The sequence below is a fragment of the Suricata suricatta genome, chromosome 8, assembly GCF_006229205.1.
Source record: "Suricata suricatta isolate VVHF042 chromosome 8, meerkat_22Aug2017_6uvM2_HiC, whole genome shotgun sequence".
In the NCBI taxonomy this organism is placed as follows: domain Eukaryota; kingdom Metazoa; phylum Chordata; class Mammalia; order Carnivora; family Herpestidae; genus Suricata; species Suricata suricatta.
In genome coordinates, this window is record NC_043707.1 from 60,944,544 (window position 1) to 60,952,830 (window position 8,287).

At 41.8% G+C, this 8,287-nt stretch overlaps 1 pseudogene; it reads right to left on the reverse strand.

The window, feature by feature from the left end:
- LOC115297622 overlaps positions 1-7,893 on the reverse strand; it is a 25,280-nt pseudogene extending 17,387 nt beyond the window's left edge.
- Positions 7,894-8,287: the final 394 nt, after the last annotated feature.

An 8,287-nucleotide genomic window follows, 5' to 3' on the forward strand; every position in this document is an offset into this window, starting at 1 on the left:
CACAAATCATGAGAGACTATTGAATACTGAAAACAAACCAAGGACTGAAGTGGGAGGGGGAGGGGGGATGGGGGTGATGGTCATGGAGGGGGGCACTTGTGGGGAGAGGCACTGGGTGTTATATGGAAACCAATTTGACAATAAACTACTATAAATTTTAAAAAATATGTATTCCCTACTGATCTTCACTAGAACAAGATAGCGCATAATGCCCTCAGGCCAAATCCAGTCTGCCTGCCTGTTTTTGTAAATAAAGTTTTATTGAAACACACCCACAAAAAACCCTCAACAAAGTGGGTATAGAAGAAAAGCATCTTAACATAATAAAAGCCATAAAAGACAAACCCAGAAGTAACATTATATTCAATGGTGAAAGTCTGAAAGCTTTTCCTTTGTAAAATCAGGAGCAAGAGTATTGGGAGTCCTAGCCACAATTAGGGAATAAAAAGAAATAAAAGCCATCCAAATGAAAAAGAAGTAAAACTCTCACTATTCGCAGATGACATGATACTATATTTAAAAAACCCTAAAGACTACCAAAAACTATTAGAACTAATAAATAAACCCAACTGAAGTAGGATACAAAATCTCTGTTTCTATATACTAATAACTATCAGAAGGAGAAATTTGAAAAACAGCCCTATTTACAATTTCATCAAAAGGAAAAAAATACCTAGGAATAAATTTAACCAAGAAGGTAAAAGATCTATGTACCACAAAGTATACGGCTGATGAAAGAAACTGAAGAAGACATAAATAAAATGGGAACATATTCCATGCCTATGGACTGTAAGAATTAATATCATTAAATATCTATAATACCTAAAGCAATCTATGGATTCAATGTAATTCCTCATAGAATTCCAATGGCATTTTTCACAGAACTAGAACAAATAAATCTAAAATTTGTATGAATCCACAAAAGACCCCAAATAGCCAAAGATACTTTGAGAATGAAAAACAAATTTGGAAGTATTAACACTTTGTGATTTGAAACTAAACTACAATCAAAACAAATAGTAATTAAAATAGCCTGAGATTGAAATAAAAACAGACACACAGATCAATGGAACAGAAAAGTGAAACCAGAAATAAGCACACACATAATAGTCAATTAACAAAAGAGCCAAGATACAATGGGGAAAAGAACATCTCTTCAATGAATGGTGTTGGGAAAACTGGACAGCTACATGCAAAACAATGAAATCTGACCACTTATTTACAACATATACAAAGATGAACTCAAAGATGGATTAACAATTTGAATGTAAGACCTGAAACCATACAACACAAGAAGAAAACAAAGGCTGTAAGCTCCTTGACAATTGTCTTAGCATTGAGTTTTTGGATCTGACTAAAAAAATAAAAAGCACAAAAGAAACATTAAAAAAAAGTTGTACTACACTACATCAAACTCAAAAAAAAGCTTCCACACAGCAAAGGAAACCATCAATAAAATAAAAAGGCAACCTACCAAATGCAAGAAAATATCTGCCAATTATATATACAACAAGGGGCTAACATCCAATACATAACTCAAATGACTCAATAGCAAACACACACACACACACACACACACACACACAATCCAGTTAAAAATTAGGCTGAGGATCTAAATAAATATTTTTCAAGGAAAACATATAGATGGCGAATAGGCACATGAAAAGATGTTCAACATCACTAAATATCCGGGAAATGTAAGTCAAAACCACAAAGAGATATTACCTTACATCTGTCAAATGACTATTATCAAAAAGATAAGAAATAACAAGTGCTGGCAAAGATGTAGAGAAAAGGGAACCCTTTGCACCATTGGTGGGAATGTACATTGGTGCACGTCACTCTGGCAAACAGTATGAACTTCATCAGAATATCAAAAGTAGAACTACCAAATGATCTAGCAATTCCACTACTGTGCATCTGAAAAGAAGGAGGAAGGGAAGGAGGAGTGAAGCAGTGAAGGAGAAGAAAATTCTAATTAAAAGGATACCTGCACTCCAACATTCACTGCAGCATTATTTAAAATAGCCAACATATGGAGGGTGGGTCAGTCAGTTGAGCCTCTCGAATTTGAATGTCTATTTCTTTTCCCAGATTTGGGAAATTCTCAGTTATAATTTGGTCTAGTATCCCTTCAGGCCCTTTCTCTCTGCCTTCCTCTTCAGGAATTCCTATGATACGAATGTTGTTCTGCTTGATTGTATCACTCAGGTCTCGAATTCTCCTTTCCTGCTCCTGGATTAATTTCTCTCTCTTTTTTTCAGCTTCCTCTTTTGCTATAACTATATCTTCTAATTAACCTATTCTTCTCTCTGCCTCATCAATCCTTGAGGTGGCTGCCTCCAGTTTGTTATTCAGCTCACCTATAGCCTTTTTTAACTCATCATAGTGCCTAGTCATTGTCTCAGTTGATTCTTTGATGCTTTTCTCAACCCCAGCAATTAATTTTATGACAAGATTTTTAAATTCTTGATCCAGTATGTTGTCTAGATCTGCCTTGAGCAGTTCTGTGGCTGTGACTTCCTCCTGGAGGTTCTTCAGGGGAGAGTTCCTTCATTTTGTCATCTTTGCTAGTTTTCTGTCTCTTGTCACCTTTAGGAAGCTCGTTGAGCACTGTGCACCTCTTAATATTTCTCTGTTAAAGGAAGCTTATTGACTGTCCAGGGCCTGTTGTTTCAGGAAATATTCTTGTAATGGTGTCTCTCAGTTTCTCTTGTTGTGTCTTTGAATATTTTATTTCCCTACTCAGCAATATTTGGGTCTCGCTGTCATGCACACTTTGGCTTGTTTCCTGGTGTAGCCCTAAGAAGGAAAACAGACAAACACAGAGGGAACAGTAACACAAACGCACAGACAAATCAAACAAACAAACACATTAAAAGGGGGAAAGAAAATAAAGAGAATGGGGAGGAAAGAGACGAAAAGAGGAGAAGAAAAGAGAAAGAAAAAAAAATAAAAAAAATAAAGGGGGGCAGAGACAATAAAGGACAGTGGACAGTCTAAAAGTGTATGACCAGTTGAGGGGAGCGGTAGGGATGAGATATACGAGAATATATCTGGATTGCAAGAAGGTAAAAAAAAAAAAAAAAGGGAGAAAGGAGAAAGGAAAATAAGGAGTAAAAATTTTTAAAAATTTAAGTAAAAAAAGTAATAATAATAAGAAATATGTACAGAAAAAGGCGAAAAGAAAAAAAAGAAGAAAAAAAGAAAAAAATATTAAAAAAGCAAAAAAAACTTAAAAAAACCAGCAGCTCCCTGGAGGATCAGCGTGGTTTGATGTGGTAGGTCTTGGAGGCTGCTCTCAGAGGCTCTGCCTTGGTGTCTGCAGAGATTAGATAGGCAGCACTCCAAGTTCCCCTGAACTATGAACTGTAGGCCACTCTAATGAGTCCGGTTTCCTTTTGCCATGGTTGAGCCGAGTTGTATTTTCCAGGCCCGCCTCAGTTCAAAGTTCCAGTCTATGCACTTTTTATGCTACCACAGATGGAATGATTTTTGCTTTGGTAGCTGGCTTCTTAGGGGGAGGAATCGGTTTGTCTAGGCTCAGGCTGGGATTTCAGCTGCCCCTGCCTGAGGCAAGATGCACAGCAGGAGGTGAAGTGCATGAGCACCATCACAGACCCAACCCCCAGCGGGGATTGAGTTAGCATTGGGGAAGGAATGAGTGCAAAGCTGTTGCCGGAGGAAGGGCTGGGAGCTGCTGGAAATGATCTGGGAGCTCCTGTAGCCTGCGCGTGAACCCAGGTCTCCACTGCCGCAAACTCTCTGCCGGGATAGCGCAGATGTGGGGGCTATTTTTTCCCTGTTGGCACCCGGGATTCAGGTTTCGAGCGGCCAATGCTGGGGGCGAGAAGCGCCGTGGAAATGAGGTGCGTGCTCCCACTCCCAAAACCGAGGTCAAAGTGAGCGCCCCTGACACCACTGCTGCAGTGGTCACCGTCTCCCCGCCAAGATGGTGCAGGGCTGGAAGCTGTTCCTTCCCTTGCACCAGCTGGGTTCGGGATTTAGGCTACCCAGCAGTTATCTATGGAGTGAGTTTCTCTCTCCAAGCACTGTTAAGCGTTCTTTACCTCTTCCCCAGAGACAGTACTATGAGCGTGTTCAGTCTCTCTGTCTCTTCCCTTTGTCTCTTGGGCTACTTGCGCTTGCTCCACGTTGGGCTGGGGCTCCCACCTCCCCTGCCCATCAAGGGCTGGCCCGTTTTCCAATCTCCCCAGTTCTCACTCATTCCCTCAGGTATCCTTCAGGTTCTCTTCCTTCTGGAGTCCGTATTTTCTCCTTCCACTCTTGTAGATGAGAGTAATGTCCTTCTCAGTTCGATCCATGGGGCAGAGGGAGTTTACAGAGCTCCCTTCCTCTCCGCCATCTTGGCTCCTCCCCCCTGGGTCAGTCAGTTGAATATCCAACTCTTGATTTTGGTTCTGGTCATGATCCCAGGGTGGCAGGATCCAGTCCTGCATCTGGCTCTGTGCTGAGTTTGGAGCCTGCATAAGATTCTCTCTCTCTTCCTCTGCTCCATTCCCCTGCTCATTCTATTCCTCTCTCTCTGTCTCTGTTTCTCTGCCTCTGTCTCCGTCTCGTCTCTCCTTCTCTGTCTCTATCTCTCTTTCTCTCTCTCTCTCTCTTTCTCTCTCTGTCTTTGTCTCTTTCTGTCTCTCTCTCTCTCTCAAATAAGAAATTAATAATAATAATGTTTAAAATAGCCAAGATTCAGAAACAACCTAAGGGTCCATCTATGGATGAATGGATAAAGAAGATGCAGTACAGAAATACAATGGAATAAAAAGCTAAAAAAGAGACTGAAATCTTTCCATCTGAGACAACATGGATGGACCTTGATGGTATTATGCTACATTAAATAAGTCAGACAAAAAAAGACAACATATGATCTCTCTTATATGTGGAATTTAAAAAACAAAAGAAATGAGCAAACAAAACCAATCTCCTAGGTATGAAGAACAGGCTGATGGTTATCAGAAGGGGAAGCATAGACAAAATGGGTAAAGGGGTTAGTTGTATTGTGCCAGATTGTAACTAGACATTGTGATGATCACTTTATAGTATATACAAAAATCTAATTATTATGTTGTATATCTGAAACTAATATAATGTTATATACCAATTTTACCTCATTGAAAAATAAAAATTATAGAAAAGTTAAGACAATTAGAGACTAATATAATATAAAAATTGAGTTTAGTGTAGAGGACACAAAGACCAATGACCAACTAATAAAGGTCTAAAAGTATAAGATCAGAGGGTGCAGAGGGAAAAGTTCTTAAAAAATAATATTAGAGAAATACTATAGAAAACTGAACCTATACATTCAAAGTGTCTATAATTTACTCAAAACAATATATAGTAATATTTTTAATACACCGAGCCCCACAGAGTTTGGAATTACCAAACATCAGATGAAGTGAATTACAAAGAGAAGGAAAAGAAATAGTACAAATGATCTGTGAAGTCAGAGTGGCATAGGACTTCCCAGAGGAGAGTAAAAAAAGTAAACGTATGACCAGAGTAAAGGGAGACTGCAGATGGACAGTTAGGCAGCCGGCACGGAGAACAACCAATACAGATGGAAGGAGGGATGGGTGAGTGGGAGACAAATGAAACTAATGGATCCATGCGATACATGGGTGAATTTGGAAAAACATAAAGATATGCATTTAAACATTTGTAGCAAACTACCAAAGGAGATCTACAGAAATCTAAGCAAGTGAAAAATGAGGACAATTATTGATCCCAGGAAAATAAAAAGTTGTATGAAACAAAAATTATAATCAGAATTCATTACATGAATGATCAGTCAATAATGTTTACATAGTCATAGTAATGTAATAATGAAACATTGACTTAACGAACATTATAGTATTATTAAAATGGGCAGATTGTGGGTTCCAGTCCAAGAAGGCAATGTTGAGACTCTGAACTCACCCCCATGGAACAGACTAAGCCATACCTACACATAGAAGAATTCCTCCTCAAGAACTAAGGGCTGACTGAAGTGAGGGCACAACAAAAGACAGAACAGCAAAAGACAACAGCAAGAGAGACGGAGACATAGTAACAATGGGAACCCTCACCCTCAACCCTGCAAACTGAGTGGAAAGGGAGAGTACTGAGGGACTGTAATGGATTCCTCTGTCACTGGGCACGGAAAAACAAAACAAAACAAAACAAAAACAAAAACAAATCAAAACAAAACAAAACAAACACCTACAGTTTATTTTTTAATTTTTTTATGTCTTTTATTTGTTTTTGAGAGACAGAGAGAGACAGTGCGATCAGGGGAGGGTCAGAGAGAGAGGGAGACACAGAATCTGAAGCAGGCTCCAGGCTCTGAGATAGCTGGCAGCAAAGAGCCTGACACGGGGCTCGAACCCACGAAACGTGAGATCATGACCTGAGCCAAAGCCAGCTGCTTAACCGACTGAGCCACCCAGGTGCCCCAACACCTACTGTTTAAAAGAGTAAGTAGCACACAAAACTGACAACACTAGAAGTGTGCCAAACAGCAGGGGAGCTGCAGCAATGCTTTTCAGGTCAGAGGGACTAGAGAATGAACTGCTTATGCACCCCTCTACCTTAAAAGTACAGATGGGAGCAAGATTTGTTCCCTATAATGAGCCCCAGATCCTCAAGCCCATACCAGCCCTGGTCATTGTGAGGCACATAAAATAAAGACCAGGTTTTTTTTTTTTTTCTTTCCTTTCCTAACCCATTTCCCTCTTTATTTTCTCTTCCCTTTTTTCCCTCTCCCTTCCTTTTCCCTTCTCTTTCTTTTACTTTCCTTTTCCCATTTTTCTGCTTTCTTTTTTTAAATTTTAATATTTTTATTTATCTATCTTGAGAGAGAGAGAACATGAGCGGAGGAGGGACAAAGAGATAGACAGAATCCAAAGCCGGCTCCAGGCTCTGAGCCATCAGCACAGAGCCTGATGTGGGGCCTGAACCCACGAACCATGAGATCATGACAGGAGCCAAAGTCAGACACTTAACCAACAGAGCCACCCAGGTGCCCTTCCATTTCTTTCTTTCTCTTTGAAATTATTCTTTAAAAAAACAGTAGTTTAAAACAGCAACTAGTATATAAAAGAGCCAGCCCTAGACTCCACCAAACCGAAGGAATAGCTGCTGGAAAGATCTCTCAGTAGGAGGGGGTAACACACATGGTCTACACTCCCCTTCTACCTTGCAAGCACAGACACGTGCACCGACTGGAGGTGCGAACCAGTCTGCCACCTCAGTGAGCCCTGGCCCCTACCCCACATCAGCCCCAGCCATCCCACTAAGGTGGCCAAAGGGTGGTGTACATCAGCACACCCCTGGCTGGTACTAACTATAGTTCCAGCCTTTGCACCAAGGTGATACAGGTGCAAAACATTCCAGAACACTCCAAGCCCACACCACTTTGGCTTCAGATGGCTTGTTAGGGCACCTTTGGTGCAGAGCTCCAGAACTTCTCAGCTGACATCTGCTTCAGATCCAACCACCCTGCCAGAGTGCCCCCGTGAGGGGCACCCAAGGGCATTCCTGTCAGCATCGGCCTCAGCTCCAATCCCCCAGCCAGAGTACCCTCTGTGCTGAACACCCTGAAACACCCCAACTTGCACCCAGTTCAGCATCAACTGTCTTGCCAGGTCACCCTCAGTGTACAGAGCCCCCAGAACAGCACGGCACGCAACCACTTCGGCTTGAGCTGTCTTGTCAGGGCACGTTTTGTGCAGAGAGCCCACGGAACACACTGACCCATGCCCATTGTAGCGTGAGCTGTGCTGCCAGGGAATCCAGGCCCCCTCTGCACAGAGCACGTCCTGCTTCAGCAGCAGCCGTTCCTTTGAGTCCTTTCTGTACAGAGAGTCCTGGAACACCCGCGTTTACATACATTTCAACTTCAGCTGTCCTGCCAAAATACCCTCTGTTGCAGAGCCAATGTCCCCCTAGCTTGCATCCACTTTACTTTTAGCTATATTGCCAGGGCACCCTGTGTGCAGAGAGCTCAGGAACCTCCAGGATTGCACACCATATCTTCTCCAGCCACCCTGCCAAGGCCTTCCCTGCACACAGTGCCCTAGCTTGCACCCATTTCAGCTTCACACATCTTGCCACAGTGTCCTCAGTGCGTAGAATCTCAAGACAACTGGCCTGCATCTAACTGGGCTTTAGATGGCCTGATAGGACACCCACTATGTGGAAATCCCCAGGACCAAAAGCCCATGCCAGACACGGCCCCAGCCAGCCAGTAAACTTACTAAGCACATACAGTTTATATACAGGATGA